Source organism: Ascaphus truei, chromosome 10, assembly GCF_040206685.1.
Source record: "Ascaphus truei isolate aAscTru1 chromosome 10, aAscTru1.hap1, whole genome shotgun sequence".
Taxonomy (NCBI): Eukaryota; Metazoa; Chordata; class Amphibia; order Anura; family Ascaphidae; genus Ascaphus; species Ascaphus truei.
The window spans coordinates 23,631,306-23,651,617 of record NC_134492.1 but is presented as its reverse complement, the minus strand read 5'-3'; the positions used below and the strand labels follow the sequence as shown (position 1 = coordinate 23,651,617).

Here is a 20,312-nt window from a genome sequence, read left to right as displayed (position 1 = left end):
AGGATATCCCAGCTTCAGCACAGGTGGCTCAATCAGTCCCTGCTTCAGCACAGGTGGCTCAATTAAAGGCTCCGCCTTCCACTGTGCCTTTGATTGAGCCACCTGTGCTGAAGCTGGGATATCCTGAAAACCTGACCGGTTGGGGGGGTGGGCTTGAGGACTGGAGTTGAGAACCTCTGCATTAAAAGATATCACAACCATTTGCAAATCTAGGCTCCCACAGAACGAATACAGATGCCATGACCGTGCACTGCCGGATCTCCGACCCTTCCACTTACTGCCCTGCTAGTGGAACCCCTTCCTTTCAGTCTCGGTGTAATGCCAATGTCAGGGAGGAGACGGGCCCATTGAAGACACGAAACTCGCTCACTGGCGCCCAACTGAAATGAATCCTCTCTGTGCATTGCATGTTTCCCATTAACAGTTAATGGCTCCCCTACAGATCTAACAGCTGCAGAGAGTCCCGTTGATGATCTTCTCACTGCAGGTGTCTTCAGCATATTTTATGTTTGCAGCTCTGTGTGCGAACAGTGAGCGACACTGCGTTTTAGCGAGTAGTTTCCATACCATAGGTTCCTGGAGTCATATGCAGTGGCCTTGAGTCCATCAATGTCCTTGTATCTGTGGGGCACAATGATGCCTAACATTACTGGTTAGTCACTGATCTATGTTAGGTTGGGAGTGTCTTCCAAAAAAAAAAGATGCTTCTAGTACAGGTATAAAACTGTCAGATATCGTGTATCGCACATTTACAGTGAGCCTCAGGGAAATCTCACTCACTGCCAAGGTTTATTGGGCTAAAGACTTCAGTGGAATGTTACTCTTTGATATTAAAATTATCCTATTAAAATGTATTTTTTTGTCCAAGCCCCGTATAACTCCCTTGGATCCTTGAACCTTGATAGCTATGCAGTTCTAATTGTTAAAAAAAAAAAAAGAAGATGCTAAGGGCCCTTTGATGGCTTTTTGAAGATATTAACCTATTCACCACTAGTCTTGCCTGTGACAGAACTTACAAAATGGGTTTGAGGATCCCTGGAAAGTGAACTAGTTGCTATTGTTATTGTGCACAACTTCCTGCAAATATTGGTCTTACTTGTGTATGGTTCTAGCGACTTTATAACCACTCTGCGTGAGCCGTGCAAATACAGTCTCCTACAAGAGCCCACACTTGAATTCAGACCAATATTTCAGGCCGACTGGTGGAACTCCGATCTTATGCCTCTGTCGGTATGGTAGGAAAGCAAGCTGCAATTACTCGTATGTAGTACAATAGTGAATATTGTCCTGATACATTTATATAAAGCAGACATATAGTTCTCGTTATACTTTGCTATACAGTGAACTAACATTTGTTATTTTGCTGTATTTTACTACATAAAGCATATGAATCAAACTAAAGAGCCAGGGCTCTGCCTCGCATACAAACTGTACTAATGCTTTGCCGTTTGTGGGAGATTCATTATTTATTTCATTTGCATCTGTTCCACGTGTAAGCCAATTTTTGTCGCACTGGATATATGTGTGTGCACTTTCAACCACTAATCTATCAGAGGGACCCTACTAGAAGTATAGACGGGGTCAGTATTAAACAGGAAATCTCAAAGCTATTTATTGCATTGAGGATTGGCTCTCATTCACTTAGATTGCAAGCTCTGTAGGGCAGGGACTATTTTTCCTATTGTTACTTTTACTGTATGTCACGAGAGTTATTGCTGTAAAACGCTATGTACCTGGATGGTGCTATATAAATAAAGATATGCATACACTCCTCCAAAACGGGTCACGTTTTCAGACTCACTTGGTCACCTACTAACAGAATGCAGTAGTCTTGGCAGCCCTGCCTACTGCACTCCACCCCTTCTCCCTCCTCGCTTGAAGCCTCAGTGAGAATACCTTCAACCCGGATGTTTGTAGAATGTACGTCTTCCTAACTTTAGTCCAGTTCTCTTATACAGACGGGTTGTCCAGTTCTCTTATACGGTTTGGGTTGTGCCTCCAAGGACACTCTGTTGGCAGCCCATTGGCTGCCTGCAGGGGAATTTGCGTCTCCCCGCAGCATGCTGTCACCCGCAATGACTTTAAAAAAGCTGGGGGAGGCATGCACGCAGTTATGGGGGGGGGCTCCTGCGCAAGAGCCACGAGGAGGACACCTCAGAGCCGGAGACTTAATCTGTAGAATCTGGAATGTTTAACTCATATAAAGTAATATAAAAGTAACTGGTTCTATTATGCAACAAACTGGAGCATTTCTATTCCACCTAGTCAATAGCTTTCCAAAGGCTGACGTGACCGGATAGGAGGTGAAGCACATTGAGAGTAGCATGAGTTGGCATCCTAGCACTATGACCGCGCATCCCGCTATTTGGGAGCATTACGTTCATGGCCGTCCCCACTGGCACGACACAAGAAGAGCATGTGAAATGCTTGGGCGATGTCTCAAAGGGTTACAGCTGCATATGAATGGGAATCCCCTGCTGACACTGCACAATGAGTGGTCAATGTAAGCGTCTGTTGGCAGGGACTATAAAAGATCACTGTGAACAGCTGGTGACATTGCTACTTGGATTACCACTGTCCACTTGCATTACAGCTGACTTTCAAGCAGTGCACCACCTGGTCTATGGGCCTCGAAAATCCAATCATGACCAGCTCATGATAACCAGCACATGGATTTGGATTTGGCACTTCATCACAAACATAGCTATTGTTTTTCCATGGTAATACCCTGCGTTTTATCTCAGACATACAGCTTTATGGACTAAGTAGGCAAAGCACTTCTAAGAGGTAGCATTAATGACCAGGATGTACCTCCTTCACTGCCAGAGTAGCCGGCAATGAACTGCCTCCGATCAAAACTGGACTGACTGTGGTGGAGAAGTAGGTGAGGCTGAAGACACAGGCAAATGAAAACACAGACCCTCTCCATGTAGTGTGCTAGGAGTTTAGTGATGATGTCCAGAATCACGCTGGGCTTGGTAAGGAATTAGAAAGTTATCCAAGCATGGGGAGTGCTCACAGTTCTCGTAGTGAATATGAAAAGATAAAAAATACCAATAATAGTGTATCCAATAAGTGAAAAAAATATATATAGTGAAAAAATGTGTTAGTCCCACTCACAGATAATGGTTGTAGTATAGGCGGATCTCTCCGGAAAGAGCACTATGGCCAAATCACCTCTATGTAGTCTGTCTTGTGTATCGTATAGATCCAGTGTTACTCAAGAAGAGAGAGATACGCAATAGGGTAGTATGTCTCAATTGATATATATTACACCAACATAGAATATAACAATTTGCACTCACATTTTATATATTTATATACAGTGGTTGACAAATCACCAAAAAATCTACTCGCCACACAAAAAAATCTACTCGCCACCTAGTACCAAACGTGTGCTGCTTGGGCCAATATTTACTCGCCCGGGGGTTAAATCCACTCGCCCGGGGCGAGCAAATGTATAGGTTTGTCGAACACTGTTTATATATATATATATATATATATATATATATATATATATATATATATATAACTCATTTGAAAGGACTTTCTGATCACTGTCTCTCTGCCGTTCTCTGCCCGCCTCCATCTTTCCGCGAACGCCACTTCCGATGACATCAGAAGTCCTGGCAGATGGAGCGTCTATGGTCACTCGGCTGCCAATTTATACTACAACCATAATCTTCACTATATATATTTTTTCACTTATTGGATACACTATTATTCGTATTTTTTATCTTTTCATATTTACTACGAGAACTGCGAGCACTCCCCATGCTTGGATAACTACGATATTTCGGGACCATAGGACGGTCCATAAGGGTTCTTTTGAGCTGCTGCGTTTACACCTTTAATCGTGTTTTTCACTTTATTTGGGTGAAGGTTAAATGAAATAATATAGGTTTTAGAATATTTTGGATATTCACTGTATTTGTAACATTTGCACATTTGATTGCACTTATATGTTGGGTTATGGCATATTATATGTAAAATATTAACACTGTGTTTTATAAGACCTATTTCACTTAAGAGCGCCTGGTTACACCCCACCTTCCCCCCCCCCCCCCCCCCCCCCACTCCTTTTTTATTTTTGTGCTTTAGGGAATTAGAAAGGCCTGCCAAGGTAGGAGTAAGAAATCCTATTGTTTTGCTTATGTCACTATATTAAATGGCCATTTGGCCATTTTTTCAGTCATATGTAAAATTCAATTCGTAAATCCTCAATGTACCTTTACCCAACCACTGGTGGAAGAGGGAGCTTCTAAAATTGTGATGGTGAGAGGGCTGCCTGTTCGAGAGGTCAGCAGTAATACGGAAAAAAGAATCTGTAATACTCCAAGATCTTTGTAAGGAATCCACGATGTAGGAATGCAGCAGTAAATACGTTGTACTGAAAATAACACATACATCTTTACACTCCAACCTACTCTACATGGATTGGGGACCATGAGAGATTTGGTCTTCCTCAGAAGGGGCTGTTTATGTATTCCACGAATTCCTTTAAAAACACTATAAAGTCCACCCCCTGGGGTGTTGCTGAGATTGGGAAACATTTAAGATGACAAGCAAATGTCATTTGGCTGCAATCCAGCATTGAGTTCTGCGTCTGTTCTATTTTTGTTGGCATCTGGAAACCATTTTCTGCCATCTTTGTTATTTTGCTTTCCATTTGAGTAACTACTTAAATAGGTGCCTTCTCCTTAATTCCCCTGCCTCCCCCATGCCCCCCCCCCCCCCATCCAATCTCTGGCTGTGGGTCTTCCAACAGTTTTGCCATTTACATGGCTTGGTCCCTGTGGAATGAGAAGAGAATCGATGTAACCCCCTCAGAGCAGAGCAACTCATTGCTAAGACAAGGAGACTTGGCCGGACTTACTTGTGTGCTGCCGTTCCCTTTTACTCCCAGTTTTAATAGTTGTAATAATAATAATATGGTCGCCAGGGTCAGACTCGCACATGCAGCCAATAGAAAGCTGCAATGTCGTGGGGAGATATCGTGGCTTCCTACAAGGTGACTATGAAGGCATCTTTCATCTTCCTTTCAAGTGCCAAAGTAACTAAGTGGTGCTATGCCATATATACACCTAACACTACAGCCTGTTCACTTGAAGGTATCATATGGGATATCACTAGTTCGTACATGTGGGTCTAAATATTTCTGCAGCTGGGGAGGGGGACCGGCCCTGGAGTACCACGACTCCGCTTTAGAAGACCCCCTTGTTCAAGTGAAATATATATAAAAAAAAATAACAGATGATTGTCAGGGTGATTAATGCTTTGACCCTCACTTTGCCAGAGAGGCCTGTCATGCATTGTTTTGTCATGTGCTCTGCTGGCCCCACTGAATGGATGGAATGAGGCTAAGAGGCTGAAGGTTGTGTCGATTCCACATTAGACCAGGGCAGGAACAAACGGCATATTCTGCGCAGTATTCTGTGTCCCCTAGCATCAGAAAGGGCTGGTGTGTCAAGGTCTGAAAATAATACCTTCTCAGAGCGATTAGAGGAGAGCTGGCAAGGACACTGTGCTAAGAAAAGGGCTTAAGTTTCAGGCCAAGGGGAAAGATTACTGAGGGTATTTATCACCCTTCTAGGCACAGACCTGGTAGTTAGGGAAGACCAAACAATATGTGTGTGTGTGTGTGTGTGTGTGTGTGTGTGTGTGTGTGTGTGTGTGTGTGTGTGTGTGTGTGTGTGTGTGTGTATATATATAATGTATCAAATTCTACACTGTTTCGAGTAATTTATTAACCTTTTAATCTGCGTTAAAGTTCTAACTTCTAATAATCTGCTTTAGGTGTATGAAACGGTTTGAACATTTGGTGCACGGTTTCTGCTCCGAAATTGCCGAAGTACACAGACCCTTACCAGTTACACACCCAGCCATGTTACAGCTTCCCTTCTCCTGTAAAAAAAAAATAACTTTGCTTCCAGGGGGCCAGTTACACATTGCAACACAATGTAAAGAATATATATGCAAGGATCGGTTACAAAGCAAAAAATACATGCAAAAGCCGGGGGTTTTTTTGTTTGTTTGTTTTTTTTACTCCATTTTTGCAACCTCATGCAATGCGTTACTAACCCCCGGAGCAGTCAGACTCATAAATGCATTGAACGAGATGGCACATACAAACACATCTGGCTGTGGAAACGGCAGCCATTTTTGAGGGGCCTTGAAAACAAATGTTTTCGTATCTACATATTTCTCCAGAACAGAAGAAACGGTCAAGGGTTTTAAAATGAAGCATGTCATCAGAGGGAAGAAGAAAAGTAAGACCCCGAGATCGGGAATATCCCAGCATGGTAATCACCATTTGGTTTGAGTAAATAAAAATCTCACTTGTGCGCTCATTCACCTGTCTCAGACAGGTCTGCAATCCTGCCCTTCCCCATTATCTCTTAGAATGCAGTGCTTCCACTGCAGGAATGGATTCTGGGAAGTGACATGCAAATGAGCACACAGTGTCATTTGTTGCTTGATGTCCACTTTAACATGGATCCCTATAAATTTATGCCTGCCGCATTACACAGCTTTTTACGCACAGCCTGGGTTAAAGAAGTGCAGAGCCAGTAACCCTACTCATAGATAGCTGATTCAACCTTCAGTGTGAGGCTGGTTATACTGCGTTTGTATTGTGAAGCTGGGATAGGTATTAACCGCACCTTATACAAGTTATGGCGGCTAAAAAAAGTGACAAAAACCCTCCAGCGTATTTGGTTTGAAATTGTCTGGCATTGCTCTGGTGAGCCCCTGCCCAACCTCAGCCAGGTCCCACAACCCTTTCTCTTTCGTTCCTTCTATCATGTATTCCTTCGCTGACTCCCGTACAGCTTTTGGCTTTGAAAGAATGCCTTCCCTTTGTACAGAGCGTGCTGCGTGCTGATTGGCTGGCAGTGATGTCATTATGCACGCCCGTCAATAAGCAATTAGAGCAATAGATTTTACACTTAAAGGAGGGAACGGTACATTGCCGGTTAAGCTGATTTTTATTACAATAATTTACTGTGCCATTCATTAAGCAGACAGATACATTCGTCAAAGGGTTTAATGCACTTGTTCTGTGAGAGCCGTGAGGAAATGTGTAAGGAAGATTGGGTAGCGGTAGAAATGTGATCTTCCTATCACTTCCCGATGCACAGTTTGCCTTTGTGTCGTCCCTGACACGTACATGTCTCCTAATTCACCAGGCTCCTGCTATCCGGCGTGGAAACTCCGCTGGTCTATGAACCATTGTAAGAGCTTCTTATCAGGGCTAAACGGCATCTTCCAGATGCACCTACTCTAAAACCTGCTCATCAATCAGTGCCCTCACAAGAACGTACTGCTGCTCTCTCTGGAACTCTGTTTTTACACCATTTAGAGCGCAAGCTGCTCAGGGCAGAGACCGCTTTCTCAACTGTTTTGCTCTTATTTGATGCATTCTTTTCCAGTTTTGCATGGTATTTTAGTATGTAGGGTGTACAGTCTATAACATCCTGTGTGCAGGCGATCCGCAGGGATCCCACGGAATCCGTTCCGCAAAACGTCGGATTTGCGAGTCCAATGTTAATCCGCGGTGGTGAACATCGGATAATCTGTTCCGACGCAGGGTAATGCGTTCCGCGGAATGCATTATGACGCGTCTGATAATGCGTACGATGGATAGCAAGGACCTGGTCAGTGCTATATATGAAAAAGAAAAAAAGAGTGCGCACAACCACTCATGGTGTAGTATGTAGATAAAATTGTATTCACTTTGTGAGAATGTAAGTATGGCACGTACACGCAAATAGTGGACGTTGCGTGTCCATCGCGTTGCCGGGAATCCACCACTCTGCAGCCATCATCCGGGTAAGCAGTTCTGTGTAGGCTCATCCGACATGGATATTCTCGTCAACCCATTGAGTTCCGGGGGCAGCAGCTGCTCACAAAGGAGACGCGTTTCGCACCTCACTGCCGTCAGTCACAAAGCGTATTCTTCTATCTAAGCAATGTCGGTGACTGTTTGGTCCTCGGCAGTGTGTGTAAAACACCGTGTGCGTGTTCTCAGGATACTCAAACTTCACAGGACAATTCACCGGGAGTATAGCCCAGAATAACACTTAATTTTCTGAGGCAAAAACTTCTACACGTTTCGTGGCAACACGGCAAAACCACTTCATCAGGGAGTTATTCTGGGATGGCATAGGGCGTATACACGGAAACCCCTTTCAAAGCACTAACGTGAAACAGAGTCAGATTTAAAGAGACTGGAGGATTGTGAATCCACTCTTTGCTTGGCTTCACATATTCTATGGTTTTTAAATTGAAGTTTAGAAAACATACCATTGGTTATCACTTCATGGGAAACTCTTCCACTCTCTCCTTTGCAGTGTGCGGCAGACCTTTCGGTGAAGGGGTTAACCATACGTAAGGAGTAAAGGCACTAGCTGATAACAACAACACTGAGTTTCAATTGGGGGAACCTGGTTCAATTCCCGGTGCTGGCTCCTTGTGACTGTACCACCCTATCCCTCAGGCATTAAAAACCTAGATTGTAAGCTCATCTGGGCAGGGACTGTGTCTGTAACAATCCTATGTACAATACTGCTTACCACTGTAATTGTGAAGCGCTTTGTGTCCCATTGGGAGAAAAGTGCTATATGAAAGTTATTATTATTAAAAGTTATTATACTTCTAATGTAATGAGCAGAAGTAGCTGGTTGCTCTATACTTCCCACCAACCAAACAGTACAAAAAAGTCAAGCATCCTTACAAACTTTGCAACCTAATTAAACCTTTTTATTATTATGGTGCAAGTGGGACTTCAGAATTAGCAGGTTGTTGGTGTACAGGCCACTTGTAACCATCTCCTAGAAGTTCCACATCTACAGGGGATCGTGCAGAACAGCTTCCATGATCTTTTAACATTTGGCTGTTTGACAAAATGAACACACAATAAACCAATGGTCCTTTGGGCCTGTCCAGCACAGTGCATATCGGTGTCAGTGCCTCACAAATTGTGCAAAATGGTAGCATTATAATTCCTGTAAATCGGAATGAAAGAGAAAGAACAAGGATCTTAGGTCTGGAAAGAATAGAGATAATCTGGGTCTTTGAGTGCAACTGGAGCCCTACTAAGTGCTTAGAAAGATAGGCATACAAACAGATATTGTTAGCCTCTTGGGCTGCAGCCATGAAAGACACGACTTAAAGGGCAGTACAAGCACTGTGTCGTCTGAAAGGCTCCGGCTATAAAAAGCAACACATTTTTTTCATTATCCTTCCCGTAACGCTACTGTAAACAAGAGATTTTGGATTATACACATGGAGGATGATGGAATGCAACACTGATTCCATTTTACTCTTTCGTCGCTCGGAGCCACTTCTGTGGTTCACTTTTCACATTGTTACAGGGCCAGACATATAAATGGTTTATGGTTGCTCTCTGTGGCTTTAATGGCATTGTGACCATGGAAATAGAGAGTATTACTTGGAAGTGGGTACACCCAATGACAGGCGTGCACCAATGATATGGAATTTCAAGGGATCAGGCCATTTTTTTCACTTCCCCTTTGTATTCTCCGTTATAGGTCTGAGATTTTAGGATAAGACTTACTTATATTCTGTCTCCCTACTCTAGAACTTATCCATGTAGATCTGAAGAACAATATTTGAGAGATATATATATATAAATACAACTGTATGCTCATCTGCATGTCTTAGGCAGGTCTGCAACCCCACCTTTCACCTTTATCACCCAGCACACAGCACTTCCACTGCAGCAAGGGATTCTGGGAAATGACATGCAAATGAGCACACAGTGCCACTTTTTGCTTCAAAGAACTTTTTTAACATTTAACATTTTTACTCACCATAACTTAACTCAGTATGGTAAACCCCATCCTTTAGCTTCTCTGCATACCCAGTTAACCAACCCCACACTGATGAGACCCATTAAGGTTACCCATTACCCATTACTCCACTTACGAGCACTTGATCTGCACAGATGATTTTGCACCGTCCCCTATTTTTCCCGCACTTGGCCCACCTTATTGCCTTCCGCTGAGGGGACAAGCCAATTATTTTTGCCACCGCCTGGCCTTGCACGGGGCCGGGCGTGCACTCGTGCACACCTTTTTGTGTTTGTACGTCTGAGCACCTCCTGCACTGCATCACACAGAGCACTGGAGCACTCGCACTATGGATTGGTTTTGTTTCGTGTTGGGTTACCGTCACCCCTTTCTTCGGAGAGCAAAGACTGAGTGCTGGCTAGTAGTCGCCATCCCTTCGGGGGAAGATTGCAGTGGGTTAGTAGGCGTCAGCCGAACACCCTAAAGACTTGGACCCTCCTGCGGCGTCTGCTGCACCAGGAGGGAACGAGAAGGACGTCGGACTCTTCGGAAGAAGACGTCATGTAACAGCAGGACTCCCAGGCTTCGGCTGAAGAGGACTGTCTTTTGGCACTGACTGGCCTACTCTCCGGAGAAGACTTTGTCACAAGTTTTGCGCACCTGGTCTCACTTGACCATGAGCACGGTTTTTGAGGAATCACTTTTTCACCACCCGGGCTACAAAAAAAAAAAAAAAAAAGCTGTCTCTGCCTTTATCGCTTCTCGGCCTTTTGGCTAAGATCAAGTGTAGTGTCTGTCCTGTGAAGGACAGATTCTCCAGACTACACCTGGTCCCTCTGGTCATGGCCGGGAAGTGCGGATATGTAGCCCGGGCTATTTTATCACAGCACCCCAGGAGTGATTAACCTGGTGGAGCCATGTGTTGCCACACGCACTTGACTTTTGCACGGATAAATTTGCACACCCCATTTTTCTGCACCGGCACCCCTTATTGCCTTCCGCTGAGGGGTAGCCATTATTTTTTTACCCGCCGGGCTTCCGGGTCTGGCGTGCACTTGTGCACACTTTTTTTGTCGTTTCGTCTGAGCACTTCCTGCACTGCATTGCACAGCGCACTGGAGCACTCGCACCATGGATTGTGTTTTGTTATTTTTGGGTTATCAGTCACCTAATTTTCTTCGGAGAATGCAAGACTGTGTGCTGGTCGGTGGTCGCCATTCCCTCGGGAGAAGACTGCGGTGGGCGAGTAGGTGTGAGCCGAAAGCCCTAAAGACCTGGACCCTCCTGCTGCGCCTACTGCACGGGGAGGGAATAGGATGGACGTCGGATTCTTCGGATGATGACGTCGGTGTAACATCAGGACTTTTCCTGGCCCTCGTGGCCGAAGAGGACTGACTATGTCATGGACTTGCAGCTCTCCGGAGCCTATAGTCACAAGTGGAGCGCACCTGGTCTCACTTGACCATGAGCACGGTTTTTAGAGGTGAAATCACTTTTTCACCACCCGGGCTACAAAAAAAAAAAAAAAAAAAAGCTGTCTCTGCCTTTTGGCTAAGATCAAGGCGATATGAATGCTCCTCTCGGCCTGCACAGCTATGACCAAATGCAGTACCATCCTATCTGGGGCTTCAGTAGGAAAGGTCTGTGGCAAGCATTTGGCCCTCTAGCTCGTTGAGAGGTGGTGTCCAGGCCCCGGACCACAGAACCCCTGAGCCTTCGGGCTAAGGGGGGGATGGCATTCGAACAACCAACCCTTCGGGGCTGGGGTGCACACGCACAACCCTCGAAAGAGGGGAGATGACGCGAACACCCTTGCAGGCCTCGGGCCAGAGGGAGGAAGAGACGGATGTCCTGAATCCTAACGGAGGAAGGCATCAATGTCCCTGGAGACCTAGGCTTTCGGGCTGAAATCTTCAGGGAACCCGTACCGAGGGCGGGTCTGACTTCGGTTGGACAGTCCAAGGGCATGCACCCGAACCACTGAAGTGGATTGGGATCTGATGAGCGAGAGGGGAGGGTCTCCCCCAACCCTCTCGGGAGGATAAAAAAAAAAAAAAAAAAAGCTGTCTGTGGGTGAGTTTTCTGGGTATGCACCTTAACCCTGGCTGTGCTCAAAGCTGTGACCATGCAGCAAGCTTAAGCCTATAGGGAACCATGTTAAAAATGGTTTTTGAAGCAAAAAGTGGCACTGTGTGCTCATTTGCATGTCATTTCCCAGAATCCCTTGCTGCAGTGGAAGTGCTGTGTACTGGGTGATAATGGTGAAAGGTGGGGTTGCAGACCTGCCTAAGACATGCAGATGAGCATACAGTTGTATTTACATTTGCATATTTGCTTTCCTGTGGAGGGTTTTTGTCACTTTTTTTACTCACCATAACTTAACTCAGTATATATATATATATATATATATATATATACACAGGTATATATAAAAAAATAAATAGATGATACCGTTCTGTGGCTAACGAAATGCTTTTATTTGTGCGAGCTTTCGAGATACACTGATCTCTTCTTCCGGCGATGATCGCCGGAAGAAGAGATCAGTGTATCTCGAAAGCTCGTCCAAATAAAAGCATTTCGTTAGCCACAGAACTGTATCATCTATTTATTTGTTGATTATTGAAGCTCGGCTAACACGGTACTGATACCTCTACATATATATATATATATATATATATATATATATATATATATACAGTGTTCGACAAACCTATACATTTGCACGCCCCGGGCGAGTGGATTTAACATCGTGGCGATCTCCTATTGGCCCAAGCAGCACACATGTGGTACTAGGTGGCGAGTAGATTTTTCTGTTCGGCGAGTAGATTTTTTGGTGATTTGTCGACCACTGTATATATATATATATATATATATATATATATATATATATACACTCAGTATTATGGTATAGCCTATCCCATAGCCTCTTATGCATATCCAGTTAAAATCAACCCCACAGTGATGAGACCCATCAAGGTCGAAACAGCTGTCTGTGGGTGGTTTTCTGGGTATGCACCTTAACCCTGGCTGTGCTCAAAGCTGTGACCATGCAGCAAGCTTAAGCCTATAGGGAACCATGTTAAAAATGGTTTTTGAGGCAAAAAGTTACACTGTGTGCTCATTTGCATGTCATTTCCCAGAATCCCTTGCTGCAGTGGAAGTGCTGTATGCTGGGTGATGATGGGGAAAAGCGGGGTTGCAGACCTGCCTAAGACATGCAGATGAGCATACAGTTGTATTTGCATATATATATATATATATATATATATATATATATATATATATATATATATATATAAAAGAAAAAAAGAAGAAAGAACGGGCGCTTTTTCTTTCTTCTTTTTTTCTTAGGTATCGTTAGGAGGTTGGAGATCCCAAGAATTAAGCTGCCCAGGACTTCTAATTCAATTTTAAGGATTTGTATGGACATCTATTCATATTGATTATACATTTTTGTCTACAATACAAAAGAGACATACACACTATTTTTATAGGTATTTTTTCTTCTTTCTTTTTTCTTTTTATTGTTTTTGTTGCCAACATACATTTTTTATTATATTTTTTTATTATATTTTTCATTTTTTTTTTAAATATTTTTTTACAATTTTGTTTTTTCACCTTTTTATTGCAATTTGCTTGGTTTCCTGCTAATCTAGAAGCATTGTTATATATCTGTGCTGGGTATATCATCCTGCAGTGTGAGTTCTGTTTTGCAGGATATAGGTGTATGCTAACAAGGGCGCTGTCTTTTATTTTCATATATATATATATAGCACTGGCCATGAACATGGACATTTATACAGTATACAATGGGCATGCAATTTACATTGCAAGAAGCACTAATGCAACAGCTGAACTTAAACAATGTAAGGGATCAGTCCCAGGAGTAACTTTTTAATCAGGTCTGAGATTGCAGTGGGCGTGATGTCCCCTTTGTTGGGTCAGACCTCATGCAAGATACTCAAGTGCTGTTATAACTGGGGCACACTGTAAAGTTAGCTCATGTTTATTTTGTATGGATTTGAGTGAACTGACAGAAACATTAATGTTGCAAAATAGAAGATGTTTGTACAAAACAAAATTCTGCAAAATTGCAAATAAAAGCCCAAGATCCACCAACTTAAAATATCCCATAAAAGACGTGTGTGTGTGTGTGTGTGTGTGTGTGTGTGTGTGTGTGTCTGTCTGTCTGTCTGTCTGTCTGTGTCTGTCTGTCTGTCTGTTTCAATATTACACTCATTTTACACCCAAAAATCTTAGGCACGTTCTATAGTGCGCGCGCGGATTTGACGTTAATCAGCCTTTCTATAGATGTGCCGCGCGCGCACGGCAGGGAGAGGGGAGCCGACAGACAGCGGCGAAGATTAACAAATTCATCTTTTCGCGCCGCTGCCTGCGCTCAAATGTGTGTGTTTGTGTGTGTGTGTGTGTGGGGGGAGGGGTAAATAAATGCACACACACACAGAAAAAACAATTATTAAACTTTTTTTTTTAATTTACAAAAATCTTACTTACACTCCCCTTACCCTTACACTCACACAACATATACACACGCACATACACTTACCTGCAGCTCCCGGCTCTATATACACGGAAAGCATGCGGCACGTGCACGCGCGTTCGCATAGGAACGCACGGCCGCATGCTGTATAGAACGGCCCTTACGGCTTAAACCAGCTTCAGAGTAGCTGTTCGGTATTGATAGCATTATAGTCTACATTACAAAATAATAGTGTGGTCATGAACCACAACTCTTGATTATTTAGTCATGGATCAATTACAGGCAGTTGGGCAGTATTTGTGGAGAAAATGTGCATTGGACCATTCGCTTGCTACAGAAGTTAATGAGTCAGATGCTGCTTTTATAGCTTTTATGTCCAGTTTGCAAAGCAGATCAGAGCGTTTTTTCAATGCAATGTGTTTTTCATTTAGTTTGTATCTCCCACTGTAGCATTGAGGGTGAGGAAATGACCTGCTTCTGATTTTAAGTCCGGTCTGACTAATGCTTTGCTCTTTGTCTTCTATTCATGCAGATAAAGAGTCAGAAATGTTATCTAGAATTTATGTTCCAGGAATTGTTAAAATTGGTTCAATGTCCCTACAGTATATCTGAGGGGTGTAAACCCCCCCAAAATACACAGTATCAGCAACCACACTGCACAACTCCACAGTCAAATGTGAGAAGCATGGCTGCACTCCGGGGACTCAAAGCAGGGAGTTACCAGCTGGATAAAGAATGCTGCTGAGCCAGCAGAAATGTGACATCCAAGGTGTTTCAACTTGTTCTTTCTTTTTATTCTATATCCTCTCAGAAAGTAGGTTTAGGGCAGTCCGGATTCTGAGGCTATGGTCCACATGAAAGCTCTGGTTACATTTCATAGGGGCAATAAAAAGCATGTTTTAGGGGTTAATCCAGGTCATACTGGTTTCTAACCATGATTGAGTGATGTGGCTGTACTGTACAGTAGGTGTTATTAAGAGATAGATCATTACTTAATATTGATTGGGAATCAGATGTGTTTCTGTTTTCCATTTAAAAGCACAAAGCTGCCCAGTGTCACCTATAATCCCCCCCCCCCAATCAAGAACCCCCCCCCCCCCCAACCAAGAAAAACCCCCTCCCTTTTATCCATAACAATATGTTGTCAGTGATGGTGTTTTAAAATGTTACAATGTCTACCAGTTATACAATCATGTAGCCACCTCTGTGTGGGAATCCTGCATTTATATACATGGCTCTCTACATTGAATGTGATAGCCTAAGCCTGTTTTGTACACATCATGCAATAGTAATGCTCAGGTTGCACCTTGACCTGTACTCACCATAGTGTGGCAGAACTGCTATCTGGAAGTGTATGAATACAGTACTGTACTTGTGCTCTGTAAATGTGCGCGAACTCTCTCAAGTACTGTGTTCCTTGTACTGACAAGGAGAGACGACTGTGACATTTCTCTAGAGAGACTCACTCTGTGCTGTTGCTCTGTGTAGGATTGCTGCATATAACAGCAGTGTTTGGTTCTACCACCCCCCTGGTGCTTGAAGTTTTCAATCCTGTAACAACCTCCAGTTCTGACCTCAATGCTGTGTTGCAGGGTTAGGAAGAATTCATTTTCCCCTCTGCCATTACAGGAGCAATCCATGCAATATTCTACATTTGTTTTTTTTTGTTTTTTAATAAATCAGTTTTTTGATAATACTTACTAAAAAATGTTATTTATTAAACTCTTAATGACATTTTTTAATGAGTTTTTTTATTTCTACAGCAGGTTTTAGCACATCTGCCCAGCAGTGCAAGATCTTTGTAACACTTTCCTGTTTGTGATCTGTTGCCAATGTTCCCCGCAGTTTGAGCTGCTAACTGTAACAATAGATAATGTTCTCTTCACAATTTAAGAATACATTGTAGCTGCTGAGTTACACTAACTGAAGGATTGATTGAAACTGAAAGGCAGCCATTTTGGCAAGCAGGATTTTGCTAATCGATTTTTTTCCTTAAAGTTCCTATTTAAGATGATGCTTTTCATCACTTCCGGCCTCCTACAACTCATTCATCCCAGAGACAATGACATTCATAGCACCCAGAATCTATTGAATATCTCTTTATTATCACTGTCTTTTACTTGTATGGCGCCACTATATTCCACAGTGCAGTACAATGTGGGAAGGAGGACAATAACATTGTGTGATGAGTACACATGTGAAGGCAAACTGAGACAATAGGCAGGAGGTCCCTGTACCAGAGAGCATCTTTATGGCTAAAATGTTATTTTTGTTTCCTCCACTACTTGTAAAGCCAAAGAAATACCCATGGTTGTCACAAGTAAAATAGTACGGATGGTTGGCAGATATACAGTGATATATTCATGTGCTGCATTGCTGTTTTGAGGGGTCTGTGTTCTATATGCAGAAGAAGCTATAGACTGAGCTTATTCATGCTGACTTTCGCATTATAATACAGCATCCTCATTTTATTGCACACCTGTATTAACCTCTCAACTGCCGGATGGCCCAACAACACATTGCAAAGCTATGAATGGCTCGCACCCCTGGCAGTGAAACAATATAATAGTTTGCATTTAGAGTATGCTGTTATATAATGATCCACAATTGCAGTCAGGATCCATTATCTATCCTTGGGCAGCAGGTTGCACATAGCGGAGTTATATTAAATCTCTTTATCACTATAGCACATCTCGTAGACAGATATATATTGTAGAGGTCAGTGAGCTGCTTACCTCTGTTATCTCTATGTGACAATGTTTTGTTATGTGACTTTCAGCAATCTCACACCCTCCTACCCTGTGGAACATGCAGGCTTTTTAATAACCAACAATAATGCTAATACCTTCCTTTACACTGTATGCAACAGTGCCCCCCTTCACCTTGTACCAGTTTGTGATAACTTGCTATTATATTTGACAATTGTATTATGTTAGTCATCAGGGCCGCTGACAGGGGGGGACTGCTGGGAAACTGTCCCTGGCCCGGTTGCTGTTGGAACTTGGTTGGCCTAAATAGTAAGTTTGGCCAGAAAAACTCAGGGGGGACTTGAAATGTCTCCTCCAGCACATAGGCCGGCCTGCTTCTCCCTTCAGTACATGGGCGGGCCTGCCTCTCTTGAGCACATGGGCCTCTCTTTCCAGCTTGACGCCTACTTCCAGGTAAGCCCATACGGTTCTGTGCCCAGCTCCTTTTAGGCCTTCATTATCCCCAGACCAATACCTCCTCCCACTCCCCCATTCTTATTACCCCCAGGCTTACCTACTCAACCCAAGGCCCATACCTTCTCTTCCATTCAAATGATATTTACTTCACCCCAGGCCCATACACTCCTCAATCCCAGGCCCATACCTAGTCCTCAATCCCAGGCCCATACCTAGTCCTCCACCCCAGGCCCATACCTAGTCCTCCACCCCAGGCCCATACCTAGTCCTCCACCCCAGGCCCATACCTAATCCTCCACCCCAGGCCCATGCCTTCTCCTCCACCCCATGCCCATACCTTCTCCACCCCAGGTCCATACCTTCTCCTCCACCCGAGGTCCATACCTTCTCTTCCACCCCAGGTCCATACCTTCTCTTCCACCCCAGGTCCATACCTTCTCCTCCACCCCAGGTCCATACCTAATCCTCCACCCCAGGTCCATGCCTTCACTTCCACCCCAGGTCCATACCTTCTCTTCCACCCCAGGTCCATACCTTCTCTTCCACCTCAGGTCCATACCTTCTCTTCCATCCCAGGTCCATGCCTTCTCTTCCACCCCAGGTCCATACCTTCTCCTCCACCCCAGGCCCATACCTTCTCTTCCACCTCAGGTCCATACCTTCTCTTCCACCCCAGGTCCATGCCTTCTCTTCCACCCCAGGTCCATACCTTCTCCTCCACCCCAGGCCCATACCTTCTCCACCCCAGGCCTATACCTTCTCTTCCATCCCAGGCCCATACCTTCTCTATCACCTCAGGCCCATACCTTCTCCACTACCCCAGGCCCATACTTTCTCCTCTGTCCCAGGCCCATACCTTCTCCTCCACCCCAGGCCCATACCTTCTCTTCCACCCCAGGCCCATACCTACTCTTCCATCCCAGGCCCATACGACCCCTCCTTCCACCCCCATATCTCCTTCCACCCACTATAGCTCCGTCCACCTCCCATGGCTCCGTCCCCCCATAGTGCCTTGTTCCCCACATAGCTCCTTCCCCTCCATCCCACATAGCTCCCTCACCTCCCCTCCCCACATAGCTCCTTCACCTCAACTCCCCACATACCGCAGCTCCTTCTCCCTCCCTCCACATACCGTAGCTCCTTCTCCCTCACCCCACATAGTTCCTTCTCCCTCACCCCACATAGTTCCTTCTCCTCCCCCACATAGTTTCTTCTCCTTCCCCCACATAGTTCCTTCTCCCCCCACATAGTTCCTTCTTCCCCCCCCACACAGCTCCTTCTCCCCCCCATAGCTCCTCCCCCACATAGCTCATTATCCCTCCCACATAGCTTCTTCTCCCCCCCCCACATAGCTCCTTCTTCCCCCCACATAGCTCCTTCTTCCCCACCACATAGCTCCTTCCCCCCACATAGCTCCTTCTCCCCCCCCCCCACATAGCTCCTTCTCCCCCCCCCCCCACATAGCTCATTCTCTTCCCCACCCCCACACCCCTACCTCATATCATACTCCTTCTCCCCCCCATACCTCTGTCCCCCCACCCATCAAAGCCCATACAGTATCTACCTAGTATGCTAGGGCGTAAAGGAGGGGGTGGGGGCCTGCTCCATTAATTTGTCCTGGGCCCCAAGATTTCTGTTGGCGGCCCTGTTCAAATTAGACTCTGTTGTTTTGAGCCATTGTATTAAACCCCTTTGGTGCTAGAGTAGCCTGCGCTCCCCCTGACAGTGAATGGGTTAACCCCTGTTATACTGCACTCTGGGATCGTTGACCCCCCCCCCCCCCCCCTCCTTCAAATAACATGACAAAAATAATGTGAATCAGAGATTGGATCAAGGTGTGTTCTGTTTGCCAGAAGTACTGACTATTGGGTCTGCAAGCCTCCAGTTTTGCCGCTAGAGGAAGCTCATGAAACGATTTGGAACTGAACACGCAGAGGACTTTTAAAATTAGAACAATGACATCACCCTCAGAAGAAAGAATGAGAGGAAAGAGGAGAAAAGGGAAGAAGAAAAAAAACCTTTCATGCTGGCTCCTGACTTTGACTTGATTGCTAGCAATACATTCTCTTGCTATTACTCTGCCTTATATTAGAAGAACACATTTAAAAGTAAAAATGCCAGAGAAATACCTAACCCGTGAATCCTGCCTCCTGGGGCTGGGTGGTATGGAAAACATGTCTTCCTTTTCAGCAATAAATGTCCTTTATAAAACTGTGCTGCTGTTCTGTTGCAGGTGTTTTGAAGACCTTGAGGGTTCATATCAAGATTATGCTATAATAGGACATAGTCGAATAGCCAGAGGAAATAGAAAGGGATGTGAGAGAATGGGAGGCTATGCACTCTCTCCCTATGTTCAGTACTCTAGAGTTCATGATTGTGCATTCTAGTATACACAAAGTCTGCTGCTGGAATAATTTCACTTTCTCCCAAAACAGTCTCTGCTCATCTCCTCTATTAATTCCTCTCCTGACTTCACATCAAGTTACGGATCACCCACAAAGTTCTCCTCCTTACCTTCAAGGCTCTCCCCTCATCTGCTCCTCTCTCTGTATCAGCTTTGATCTCTCACTTTGGCCCTGCTCGTCTCCTGCGTTTTACCCACAACTGTCTCCTCTCCACCCTTCTCACCTCTACCACTCTCTCGCCTTAAACCATTTCCCCTCACTGCCGCTTACCTGTGGAACTCCCTCACTCTCGGCATACGCCAAACACCTTCTCTCCCAACCTGTCATACTAACCTTAAAACTCACTTCTTAAATGAAGCGCTCCAATAGCCTAGACTCATAGCTACTGTCCCACACCCACATCCTACCATCCTACCATCCTACCAATGGC

General features: G+C 44.6%; 1 protein-coding gene, 1 long non-coding RNA gene and 1 pseudogene across 2 annotated transcripts in view; 2 read left to right on the top strand and 1 right to left on the bottom strand.

Moving 5' to 3' along the window:
• PIK3R3 (phosphoinositide-3-kinase regulatory subunit 3) overlaps positions 1 to 20,312 on the top strand; it is a 403,008-nt gene that overhangs the window by 120,564 nt on the left and 262,132 nt on the right. The window lies entirely within an intron of this gene.
• LOC142503656 (uncharacterized) lies at positions 147 to 20,175 on the bottom strand. The gene is made up of 3 exons (XR_012804064.1): positions 19,992 to 20,175; positions 5,868 to 5,904; positions 147 to 621 (listed from the first exon to the last, which is right to left on the bottom strand). It is a non-coding gene; the product is annotated as an uncharacterized LOC142503656 (long non-coding RNA).
• Positions 10,567 to 10,694, top strand: LOC142504106 (U2 spliceosomal RNA; annotated as a pseudogene).